Genomic DNA, 14,289 nt, shown 5'->3' with positions numbered 1-14,289 from the left:
CCTTCTCTTCTTAAAAAAATAGGATGGAAACATTCTTTATTTTATTATTCATATTTATTATTAAAGTTGTCATTTGTTTCTACTTATTTTCATATAAGTTAGTGAGATGTACATCGTAAAAGACGTGAAAAATTTAAGGAGTATCTCAGAAACATAATTTAGTGGCAGTCGCTATCCCTGGTTAAAATAAATAGAATATATTATATTATGCTTTCAAAACATGTGTGTGTGTGTGTCAATCTTTTTCGTTATCCACGTCAAACGATTTGCATAGTTTTCTTTATTAAAGAAATGAATGACCCTATTCGTGTTTGTAAATTATTTTAAAACTAACGCCCATTAAGTTTTTCCAAAAAATAGATAAAAAATATTCTTATTTCGTTTCACGGAGGGAAAACATTTTTTTCGATGACTTTAGTGTAATCATTTCCCGTCTTTTACATTAGCGTATGATCCGTATATTTAACCTTTTTCAAAATAACCTAGTACTTACAAAGTCAATCTTATCTGTAAGTGCACGCATAGTCCGCTATAATATGCATGTACAGTGTATTTGTTTTTATTTTTTATTCAAGTGCAAACACTAGCTAGTAATGATTGGTTGTTCGTTTCTTGAAGTCCAGTGGCACATATATCATGAATGTTCAGGACGAATTACGCTCACAAATATACTTACATAATGTAGCAAGAATATTAAGTGAAAAAAATAATCATTTATTATATTGTGTTTTCTGTTTATCTAAATGACTCAACACAATTAAACGATTGATTTAATCAGAAAATATATCTAACGCACATAAAAAAGACGTTTATAAAATACAGAAAATTAACCAGAAATAAGAGAAGGGAATCATTGTAAAAGTTATTGAAAAAGAAATAAAACTGCCTTGAATATCTAAAACAAATATATGTAATTATATATGCAAATATTGGAAATGTCTTGAAAAGTAGAATAAAGACCAAATATTAAAAACAATATATTCTTAAGAAATATTTAAAACATATTTGTTTTTATGTAAAATTTGAGTTAAGTGACCATTGGCTTGGAAATAGAAATATGTTAAAATAAACTTTTTGAACTTTTACATTTATAATATCACTCTTTATTTTTGCCTTTTTTTTTGCGTTCTTCGAAGATTTCAAATACAAAGCTTTGATCAGAATCTCGCTAATTGATAACAGTTTCCAGAATAACTTCATACATGTAACACCTTTTTATTACTCGTCCATATAATTTACATGTTGATTTTTAGCATCCGTCTATCACACCTTCACTCTTTGTAGTTTCACATCTGGGTTGAAAAATAAGAAGTCGTTATCTATTTCACAATTGGGAACTTTTCTGTTGTTTGAACAGTCAAAACAAAATCGTGATAATGTAACAGTTTAATCACATTTATCATCATTATGATTTACGATTTAGTTTAGTAATAAATCAGAAAATTGCTAATTGTTGTACACTTGTTTCAGATGGATTTAATCGTTGGCAAAATTGTCAGTATAGCAAACTTATTAATTGCCTAAATTTTAATATGTTTATTTATAATTTTCGGATTAAGCTTGATGTCCAAGGTCACTGAACTAGTACATATTTTTGTTTAGAGGCAAACTCAAGCACGTCTCCGGGTGAGGGATTTTCTCCATGTGTTGAAGACCCATTGGTGGCTTTCGGCTGTTTTCGACTCTTTAGTCGGGTGGTTGTCTCTTTGATACATTCCTCATTTGCATTCTCAATTTTACGTCATGTTATGTTGGAAATCCAGGATAATTCACGGATAGTCTTATTAAATACAAGTATCTATGATGAAATTAGGAAATATTCATGGGCGGATCCAGCATTTTTTTTAAAAGTGGGTTCCAACTCAGGATAAATTGAAGTTCCAATCATATTACCACATTCAATGCATTGATCGTAAAAAAAAAGTTGGTCCTAACCCCGTAACCCCTACTGAATAAAAATTGAATGGCACCGTTATACTTACGACACACAAGTACTTATTCAAAATTGATATTAAAACATATAACTTCGAAAAAATACTTATAATAGCAACAAATTAGCATAATATTCTTTTTATTTTATAATGTATGATAGCTTTGTGAATTGATTTTTAGCTTATTTTGTTACGTTTTCTTAACGTACAGTGGCAAGTATTTCACTTATATTTCGGACAAAAAGTAGTTATAACGAAAAAATACAATACCAAAATGTGATCATCAAAATAGAATAAGAATTTTGACAGCTACTGAACAATAAATATTTTAAGGGCATACATTTTGAGAGAATAATATTCGCCTACGATAAAAAAAAAAATCCTTTACTGTTACGTAGTATATACAGAAGGACAAAATACATTGAAAGATGGTACACTCCTACATCCTTATATTCTTGCATTACTATACAATGTTGTAACTTTTAAAGGATTAAATTAAAAGCAGGAGGTATAGTTTTTTTGTATAATATAGTTTATGTAAAAAATTACATATAATTATGTTAGTAATTTTCATTTTTTCTAATGGGAATATAACTGCATGCTTTGCTTTGTTTCACTCTCAGTACTGTCATGACTGTCTTTGCTCATTGAAAAGACTTAACAAATTTTAATATATACACTGTTGCATTTTGGGGGAGGAGTGGAGGTTGGGTATTTTTTGTTTGAATCTTTCATAAATCAGCATCATGCACAGCTAAGGTGTGCATTAACTACCTCAGATATACTGCAAAGTTCAAATGTGCTCTTAACCGATCCTAGACTTTGAAAGGGTATAATTCCATAAAATAAAAATAAACAGCTGCGACATGAGCACATGATACGCCCGTCGCTTTTTAAAAAAATATTAAAAAATAATATTTTCTCAATGTCATATCACAAATTCATGAAAAACTAATGGGAGGTTATGTTGATAGATATAAACCTGGCGTCACCAAAGTTTCATAACTACTCAAAGCATTGTCTGAAAACTGGCATATTCCCCCTGTTTATGATTAAAATAACATTTATCCGTGACCCAAAACGTATACAAATTAAAAGTGAACTCCCGTTAATAAATATAAACAATTTATTGAACGAAAAATGGAAAAAAATGGGGAGAGTTTAAGATTGCAAAGTGAATTTTTTTTTCCAGTTTATTCAACCTTCTAAATTGAGGTACATTTCTCATTGGTTCATCTTTCTCTAAGCATATAACCTAAGGGACGAAAAGCAATACATCTATATTTGGTTATGATTTTGCATACACCTTTTTGTAAGTACACCAAAATGGAACTAAAACTGTAGGAGATGAAGGTTGTACGTCAATTACACAGCAATCAAACGAAAAAAAAAACCCAAACTAATGAAATTTAGCAGGCAACATAAAGATTTCAACAATACTAGTAGTTATAGGTGTCTAAACATTATGTCAAATTCTTAATTATTACTGATTTATCTATATAAAGATTTTCTTGGGGATTAATTTATATATAGTTGGGATCCTGCTAACATATTTAACCCTGCCAACTTCTCTTTGTATGTGCCTGTCCCAAGTCAGGAGCCTGTAATTCAGTGGATTTTGTTGGTTTATGTGTTACATATTTGTTTTTCGTTCCTTATTTGTTAATAAATAGGTTTTCTTGTTTGAATTGATTTACATTGTCATTTCGGGACCTTTCATAGCTGACTATGCGGCATGGGCTTTGCCCAATGTTGAAGGCCGTATGATAACCTATAGTTGTTAATTTCTGTGTCATTTTGGTCTCTTGTGAAGATTTGTTTCAATTTAGCAATTATACCACATCTTTTTTTTTTATTTCAACTGAAATAATAAAAAAATAAATACATGAAAGTCGAAAAAATATTATATGGTATGTATGACAGAAAAAAGGGTTCAGAAAGGTTTTCTTAACTATCAAATGGTCACATAGATATTTCTTCACTTAACCAGGTCATTTAAGGTAAACTATACCGTTTTAAACTCAGTGGAAGATCCTGAACTTTGTGTAAAAAGGGAGGGTTGATCCAGTTACACTTCAGTGATTACCTTTATGATCAACCAAATTTTTCCCACGAAAAGGGGGGGGGATGTCCACCCAGGATCCGCCTATGAAACTGATCTGGTTCTCAGTTTTAACAATTTTTAAAGTATCAAACAAAGAAAAGTAACGTGAAACAGGCATGACTCGGGAACAGTTAAAGTGACGCCAGCTAAGTAAATTCAAACTTGATCTCTGTTTTGTGGTAATAAGTATTTTGTATATGTTTCATAGCATTTGGTTGAGGCAAACTAAAATTAGAAGATGGAAACCAACTTCGTGACGACTAAAGTACTAAAGTATCAAACAAAGAAAAGTAATGCAAAACGGGCACTACTCGGGAACAGTTAAAGTGACGGCAACTAAATTCAAATTGATCTCTGTTTTATAGTAATAAGCATTTTGTACAAAACGATGTATATGTTTCATAACATTTGGTTGAGGCAAACTAAAATTAGAAAATGGAAACCAACTTCGTGACGACTAAAGTACTAAAGTTTCAAACAAAGAAAAGTAATGCAAAACGGGCACTACTCGGGAACAGTTAAAGTGACGGCAACTAAATTCAAATTGATCTCTGTTTTATAGTAATAAGCATTTTGTACAAAACGATGTATATGTTTCATAACATTTGGTTGAGGCAAACTAAAATTAGAAAATGGAAACCAACTTCGTGACGACTAAAGTACTAAAGTTTCAAACAAAGAAAAGTAATGCAAAACGGGCACTACTCGGGAACAGTTAAAGTGACGGCAACTAAATTCAAATTGATCTCTGTTTTATAGTAATAAGCATTATGTACAAAATGATGTATATGTTTCATTACATTTGGTTGAGGCAAACTAAAATAAGAAAATGGAAACCAACTTCGTGACGACTAAATTACTGACGGACATGGTTGAAACTCATGATATGAGACAAATCTTCACAAGAAACGAATTGAAACAGAAATAAATAAACATAAGTCACTCTACGGCCTTCAACAATAAGTAAAGCACATACCACATAGTACCATATGCTTTGTAAACAGATATCAAACTAGTTGGAAAAAATACTTAAAATAAAAAGATCATGATTGTTTAATCAGTAACTGTTATGTTATTTACTATTCCTTCAATAGGTTTTATTAATTATAAATTGGTTTTATAACAATCAAGGTTAATTAAAAATTCACCTGAGATTTACCTGTATTTTTTAAAAGGTAATATAGTTGATACACTGTTCAGTGGCGGATCCAGAAAGAAAAGGGTTGGTGTTGGTTGGGGGTGGGGAGTTGGAGCTCCGGAGGTTGGAAACCCCCTTTTTTTTGACGATCAACGCATTTGAATGAGAGCATATAGTTGGACCCCCTCCCCCCATTTTACTCTGGATTGGGCCCCCTTTTTAAGATGACTGGAACAGCCACTGCTGTTTTAGTGTATTATTTTAATAAAAAAAATTGATACACTGTTTATTTGCAAACTGGTTTTTTTCTCTATAAAGCGTACCTTAAAATAAAGAATAAGTCAGATAGACAGAGGTATACGTAATATATGATTAAAAAATCATTGAATTTGTTAATCTAAAATTAGAAATGCAGCATATATGATATTTTATCAACACAAACCACTGTTGTTTCCAATACACACAAAGTATCTGGAGAAAGGCACAAGGAACAGGAATTTGGGTTCTGGTATATGTCACTGTACTGCCTTCAACAATGAGCAAATTACGTACTGCATAGTCAGCTACAAAGGGCCCCGAAATCACAAATGAACAAACAAATCAATGTGACAAATATATTGTTTTGATGTAACACAACAACAAATGACAACCACTGTATTTCAGGCTCCTGACTTAGGAAATGTACACACATATGGAATGTGGCAAGGTGAAACATGTAAGTGGGATTCCAATCCTCCCTGTAAAACATAAACACAAAGTGGAAATGGCCTGCTACCTGTATATACCAACAACAAAAAGACACTAAGAACATATCTGGAGTACTTCAGTTACTGAAAGCTAATTTAAAGCCAAAACAACAGATAAAAAAATTACACAACTAATTAGACTGCATGCTCTTAACTGACTATGAAACAAAATACTGATGGGATCATTTCACAATACTGGGGCTGAGACTACACATCATCTAAAGGAATGGCAAAGCAAGTCAACGAAACATTCCAGCACTTGAGACCAAACATTTAAACAAATAAAACTACTGAAACATGAGGAATCTAGGCCTCAACCATGATTCACTATGCAGCATTAATGCCTCACCAAGAAGTAACAACAGTACAGTTTGGCGATGCAGCGACCCACCTTATTCACGTTGAATAGATAAATAAACTTTAATAGGCTAATATACTGTGGATTTCTGTGTGTGTGCTACAATGTGTGATTTGCTGTATAGAAGGGCTGTTTCTTGTATTGTGTGTTTCATATTATAATGCTTGCGTGACTTTACTTTTGAATTTGTGTTATAAAAGAAATATTAGATAATTTGCTTTATTTCTTTATTTCGATTGTTTAATGCTATATGATCATGTTTTTGTCTCTTTCACTTATTCAGAATTTCCATTCTCAATTTCATTCTATTTCTTTCATTTTTATTTGAATTAAAAACAAAAAATTCAGACATATAGAAAAATAACCTATTTCCTATCCCAAAAAACATTGGCCAATTAAAAGTTGATTAAGTATAATCCTTTGTTTAGATAAGTTTTCCTCCTATTCCCACATGAATTTTTCACTTTTCTTACCAGATTTATAAAAAAAGTGGGAATAGGAAGAACAAACCGTTTAAACAATTTTGAACAAAATTGAGAATGGAAATGGGGAATGTGTCAAAGAGACAACAACCCGACCAAATAAAAAAACACAACAGCAGAAGGTCACCAACAGGTCTTCAATGCAGCGAGAAATTCCCGCACCCGGAGGCGTCCTTCAGCTGGCCCCTAAACAAATATATACTAGTTCAGTGATAATGAACGCCATACTAATTTCCAAATTGTACACAAGAAACTAAAATTAAAATAATACAAGACTAACAAAGGCCAGAGGCTCCTGACTTGGGACAGGCGCTATATGCGGCGGGGTTAAACATGTTTGTGAGATCTCAACCCTCCCCTATACCTCTAACCAATGTAGAAAAGTAAACGCATAACAATACGCAAATTAAAATTCAATTCAAGAGAAGTCCGAGTCTGATGTCAGAAGATGTAACCAAAGAAAATATGAATATCTATTTATTTAAGATTATTTTTCTATAAAATTTGAATTTTTTGCATTAAATATCTATCTCTGCCATAATATGTAAAAATAATATACATAACAGCACTCCTTCTAGTCCTAAGTGGCATTGTGTAGGTCTTTAGTGCACAAAGGAGTCCTTAGCAGTGTTTAGACGTACCGTTAACTTTAACAATTCTAGACCAAAATAAAATTTGAATTTGGAGATATTGAGAAAAATCCAGGAATACAATTTTTTGAGGAAACCATGTACCAAATTCAGCAGTCCTATATTATTAACTCTGTCTCTCCATCTAAAATTTCTATGCCGTACTTTCTTATTACAATAAACAAATGACCCCTTTCATGAAATCAAGAGATATGAGTTGTAAATATAGAGAAATATGATTTTTGTTGATTATGGTTGAAAGAAGTCCGATTACAGGGCTGCAAAACAGATATTATAAGGTACATAATGGTTTGTATCAAATCTGAACTTTTTTGTTCCCATGATAACCAAAAGCAGATCAAGTGTAAATTAACTATCTAACTGTTGAGTATATTATTCAAACTCCATTATTTATATGTATCCAATACCTAGAAAACCATGTATTTGATGCTGATTCTGAAATAATTTAGCAATTTCAGGTCGGTTGCTAGGGCTTTCTTTTGGTTGCTATGGTCTTTCAGCCTCTTATATTAAAGCTTATATATTTTTTTTTATCATTTTCAAACAAATCATAAGTTTTATTGTCTGTTAAATAACATTAATACAAACAAAATAGCAAAAAGTTTGATAATGAACAAGTATTATGTTTTGTCATTTTTCTGAATTTTACCAATTTTTGTTGCCATGGTAACAAAAAATTTCAAAAAAACCCAGATGTTTTTTTCCTGTTTTTAATAATTCAATGTACAAACTTTAAGATGCAACCATAGTTTATAATGACCTTGTCTGCTCAATGTTAAGTTTTCTTCATTTAAAGTATGATATTTAAGCTATTTTCAGAAAATGTCAAAATACAGATTTTTGCACCTTTTTAAATACCATTTTAGCCGAATATCAAAAAAACATTTCACAAACTCAACATCAAAATATAAACTTCATATAATGCCTAATTATATGTTGAAATTATTTCTTTTCTTGAAATTGTCATTATCATGAAGTTGCTGCAACCAAAAAGTAGACATTTTCCAATTTTCATGCCTGATTTCATCATAAATTCCTAAAAAAAAATGGCTGCATGTTTCCATAGCAACCGTTCAAGAAAATTAAAAAAAAAAAACTTGCAAACTTTATTTCAATCTTAACTGCCTATTATATAAAAGAATAAAGCAGTTCTGAGACATATGATGAATCACCCCCTGCCTGGATCTTACAAATAGCTGTACTTAATTAGTATTCAAAGACCAGCAAACCATGCATATATCAAACATGAAACATGTTCTATTGTTTGTCTTTTTTGAAATATTTACTCTAAAATATCATTATAAAATCAGGGAATGGACATATCACATTGAGATATAACGGACTACATACATAACATAGATATTGTTGTCGGTAAAAGGCAAAGCAACTGTAGACAAATTAACAAATCAACATTAGCTATGAAAGAACAGTAAGCAGAAAAAAGTTATAACACCGTATGCAATTGTATAATCTACTCTTGTATCGAACGTCAATAACTTTTTTGAAACTCAATTCTGTAGTTGTGCACACACTTTAACATTAAAATGCCAAGATCGAAAATCAATTTTTACAGCTTTGTTTAAAGTTAAGAAATGAAAGGTATAACATAAAATTTAATCTTTGAGCAGTATGCAAAAAAAAAAAAAAAAAAAATACAAGAGAAAAAAACATACAATACGTATCATGTATAGTACCTTAAATACTCTATGCCTTAAGTGTCGTCATGGATATGTGTATTCGAGCAGAGCACAATTAAGTCACTTTATAAAGTATTCATTGTAACTATTATCTTCAGTTATCGCCAACAACCCTAATCAATTTATCTAATATTCTATATATAATATACTTTACCATTTTTGATAAAGCTGTCATAATATTGAATCAGACTTGCCCTCTTTAAAACACAATGCAGCTGCCATTCGGACACATTCTGTGGTTGATTTGTTGTCATTCTAATCATAGAATTACCTAAAAAACAAATCATATGTAACATTTTATTACCTGTACCAAGTCAAGAATATAACAGTTGTGATCCATTCGTTTGCTGTGTTTGATTTCTATTATTTTATTCTGGATGTTTGGTTTTAATATCTTCCCGGAGTTTGTTATTTTTGTAATTTTTACAATAGACTAATGACATATAAATGTCAGATGAGTTTGATAACAATTATTAAACCATGTTTTTTTGTCATATATTCGTTTTTGGAAACTTTAAAACGCAACTACAAATCTAAGCCGATTATCGATATTTTCAAAATAAATCTTGTCATCAGTAGAATCAGTAGAGTAATAGTTATAGTAGATAACCAAAAGAAAAGAATTATAATAAAAACACTATCATGAAAATGCAAATCTGTTAAAATGTATGCAATACAGTAACCTCTAACGTATATGTATGGCGTATAAACCGCCCCTCGAAAGCCCACACGGACTAGGAAAAAAAACTGACATAAAGAAATCCGATAGTTGAAGCAAATCACATATTTTTATATATATATATATATACATATTTATTGTATATCCGAGATGGAGTCATTGAAAAAACACCACATATTTCAGAATTATTCTTGTTTAAAAACGAAAATTCCCCATAAACAAAACCGAAACAAAACAAACTTCTTGAAAAAAGTTTTAGCTATGATTACTATATATCAAGATGTATACTTAAATAGTGTCTTCTGCAGTTGAAAAATAAAGGACAACATTTGTTTTGCTGTCTTCTTCTCACTATCGGATTTGGTAAGTTGAACAATTATTTTTAGCATTGGTTGTATAAACACATTGTGAATTTTATTGTATATTAGTAACAATATGCAGGTTAACATTCAAAAACTAAAAATAATCGCTTTAGATTATTGCTTAATTTATAATATTACTCGTAGTTTCATCCTTTAAATTTTGTTGATTTTTTAAATAAAAAAGAACTATTTTAATGATGCGAACTTTTTTTTAGACTGTTAATCATAAATTATAAAATTGAGAATGGAAAAGGGGAATGTGTCAAAGAGACAACAACCCGACCAAATAAAAAACAAAACAGCAGAAGGTCACCAACAGGTCTTCAATTTAGCGAGAAATTCCCGCACCCGGGATGCTTATCATGTTTATAAAACGATTGTAGGTGTATCCATATCGTTTATGAACACATTATTTATAAAAGGACAAGTTTGTTGAATTAAAATATACTCAATAACGTTTATCATGTGTATAACCAGATTGATAAGAAACGGAAAAAGTATGCAAAAAATGTAATTCTTAGGTATGATGGCAATCATTTATGAAATATTTTCTCAAATCACATTCAACATTATGCTTTCTAGTACAATTAAAAAATTAGGAATTTGACAACAAAACAAAACAAAACAAAAGTTAAATGATATTTCAGACATGGCCAAATTTATATATTATACACAAGACATGAATTTCAATTAACGTATTGATCTTAAATCTCTGTAATTGTTTCTTTTAGGAATAACCTTGTTTTTGACATTACAAGGGAATCATGTATATCTAAAACTGTGACGTGTACCTGTACTCAAAAACCAGTGTATCGTGCGTAAACTAACAAAAAGTATTAGCCGCATCTTCAATTTGTTCATTTTTTGACAAAACAGATAACAGTATTAACATTGGAAACAATCTTCTAAACATGACAACATACTCTTGAAGCGATGATTTGAGTAGATACAAGATAGTTTTCGGTATTGTTACCTTATGGATGTATAAATACAGAATTTACAACAGAGACATTCATTCATGAAACATAAGACTTCCTTTGAACATATGTGAACATTGTTTGAAAAAATTGTCTTTGGAAATGTGTCCTCGTTGGACAAACAATGCATTGTTTTTTCGTCAAATTACAAGAATATGTCCCGCTCCTCTGGCATGTTTGGTACACTTAAAGGTTTTAATTCTTCCGTATTTGCAGATTTAACTAAACAAGAAGAATTCCTCCCCCCCCCCAAAAAAATAAAATAAATCCGAAACAAAACATGTATCAGGTTGACACGAAAAGAAACAAAAAATACTGCACCAAATGGTAACGAAATTGGAAAGATGTTTTTTTTATTAGAAATTATATTCAATAAGCATCTGTATTTTATGGAAACAAAGTGTAAAATGTAATTTTGACATATTCGTAAATCCACTACAATAGTCATACCCCAATCCAAACCCCAACCTCTAAACCTCCTTGGAATTTTATAATATGTTTACCACTTGTGAAGTGAACAGACATTGGAATTATGAACACATGGTGAACTTTAAGGTATACCAGTCACACTATCCACAATGTTGACACTAAAAAAACAAAAATAACCGCACCAAATAATAGCTTAATTAAGAATTAAATCCCGCCTTTTACATTTTGTCGCTTTAGGTCACGTATGGTCTGTATTTTTAAAACGACAAGTGTCGACATTAAATTCAAGACGACATCGTTACGAACAATGGTATTGTTATTCTATTTTTTCTGACAGCTATTTCAATGATGTAAACTCTCTCTTACACTGCTAGTCATTTTTATAAAACGAGTGTAGTTATATCATTATCGTATATGAAACAAAATTCATCAAAAGATAATTTAATTGAATTAAAAAATACACAATAACGTCCAGAATCACATTGATAAGAAACAATATTCTAAAAAAGAATAAGGCACAATGCAAATGAATTATTATTCAGGTATGATTGCAGTTATTCACGAAATGTTTTCTCAAACCTCATTCAGCATTATGCTTTCTATTACGAATGAAAATCAAAAGAATTTGACAACATAACATAGGTTTGATTATATTTCACAATAAATTAACAACTCTTACATCTCTGAAATTGTTTCTTTTGTAAAGAATTTTTTGTTTACATTACAAGTATATCATATATATCTATACCTGTGGCGTTCACCGTATAGCCAGAAATTAGTACTGCTTTTGCTAATCAATATTCATAATATGTAAATGAGAATTGTACCACGTGATAATAGTTTGAACTGACATTGCTTGATAACACTAAAATCTTTAAAACACGGATAATATAAGTTGTTCGTCACAAAGTCCTTATTTACAATCACTCTGATATATCCGTAAAGTTGTCAGGCGGTCAAAATCAAAACATTGAACGCGAATTTGGTGAATTTTTCATGTTTTGTGAGTTTATTCTTCTTGAAACAGGGGCATTTTAACTTTAAATGGGAACCTAGAGTTCACCGACTACAAATGCAAGGTTTGAACTTACTTATTCTTTGGCCATTCAAGTTTCAAATTTCTTCCCGGCAAACTGTTTTTCTAATGACATTGTAAGCCAAATGTGAGCACGAAGTTTGCAAATATGACGTTTTAGCCATTTTAGCCTGTATTTTACACTGCAATGTTAAAAGCCTCTCGCTTCGATTTTTAAAATAGCCCAGGAACCTAGATTTTTTCAACAACAGAAATTATGTTTCGTTTAAATGGTGTGTATTTTTGTGTTTATTTATTTTCTGTCCCGGCAACCTGTCTATCACTTAAATTAAAATTAAAACTGACATTTTTTCAAAATTCCCTATCATGTTGATATAGTATCTGTGACCCAGATCCGATTTCTTTAGTATAATACTCAAATAAGCAAAGTGGCGTTGATTTCTGGATACGGATAACTAAAACACATTGCAGTTATTTTATCGTGTGAAACTAACAAATACCTTCGATTCATCATGTGAATTGTTGACAGATTTATATCATGACCAAGACATGAATGCCAATAATTAATCAATCTTACATCATCGCAATTGTTTCTTTTGTAAGGAATCTTGGGAATACATTATAGGTATATCATGTATATCTATCTATAACTGTGACGTCCCACGATAACTAAAACACATTGCAGTTGTTTTATCGTGCGTAAGCAAAAACAAATACGTACTAGTCGCACCATCGATTCATCATTACTTTAATTTTTGACAAAACAGATAATATTTTTATCATCGGAAACGATCTTCTAAAAATGACACCGTACATTGTACCTAAGAGGATTTAAGTAGATAAAAGATAGTTTTTGTTTTGTTACCTTACAGGTGTTAGAAACATAAAAATGTACAAAAGAGACATTCCTTCATTAAACGTAAATCTTCCTTTGTATTCAACTGAACAATGTTTGAACAAGTGCCGTTGGAAATGTGTCCGTGTTGGACAAACAATGTATTGTCCTTTCAACTTGAAAGCATTTCTTCTGAAATTCTGACGTGTATGGTATTCCTAAAGATTTTTTTTCCATATAAGAAGATTTAACTATCGAAAGGACCCCCTTCAGAAAAACCATCAAAAAACGAAAAAATAAACAAAAACCAACAACATTTTGTTAAGCAATAATAACGATATAAGAAATTATATGTTTAAAAAGTACGAAATGTTTTCTCAAACCACATTCAACATTAGGCTTTCTAGTACGAATGAAAATCAAACGAATTTGACAACAAAACATTAAAAAAACATATATTAGATTATATCGTAGACATGGTCACATTTATATCATTACCAAGACATGAATTCGTATAAATTTTTCAATCTTAAATCAATTTGTTTTCACAATACAAGTATATCATGTATATCTATAATTGTGACGTTCGCCGATAATTCTTATATGACGACCTATAATTGTCAACCATTATAATCGTATTATATCTACCTTTAGCGCAGACGCAGTAGTACACATTAACGGCTGTTCTTCGTTACGACCAACTTATTTCTACTACCAGATATTCTGAATTTTCCACATTAAAACCCCCAGTTACGTAGGCAAATATTAAGATACAATATATTTATCTCTATTCTACAGCTAAATACACAAAACAGTACATTTCAGATTTGTTTTCATAGTAAATGTCATCAACTGAAAATTCCGC

This window comes from Mytilus galloprovincialis, chromosome 5, assembly GCF_965363235.1.
Source record: "Mytilus galloprovincialis chromosome 5, xbMytGall1.hap1.1, whole genome shotgun sequence".
Taxonomy (NCBI): Eukaryota; Metazoa; Mollusca; class Bivalvia; order Mytilida; family Mytilidae; genus Mytilus; species Mytilus galloprovincialis.
Note: the sequence above shows the minus strand (reverse complement) of the source record.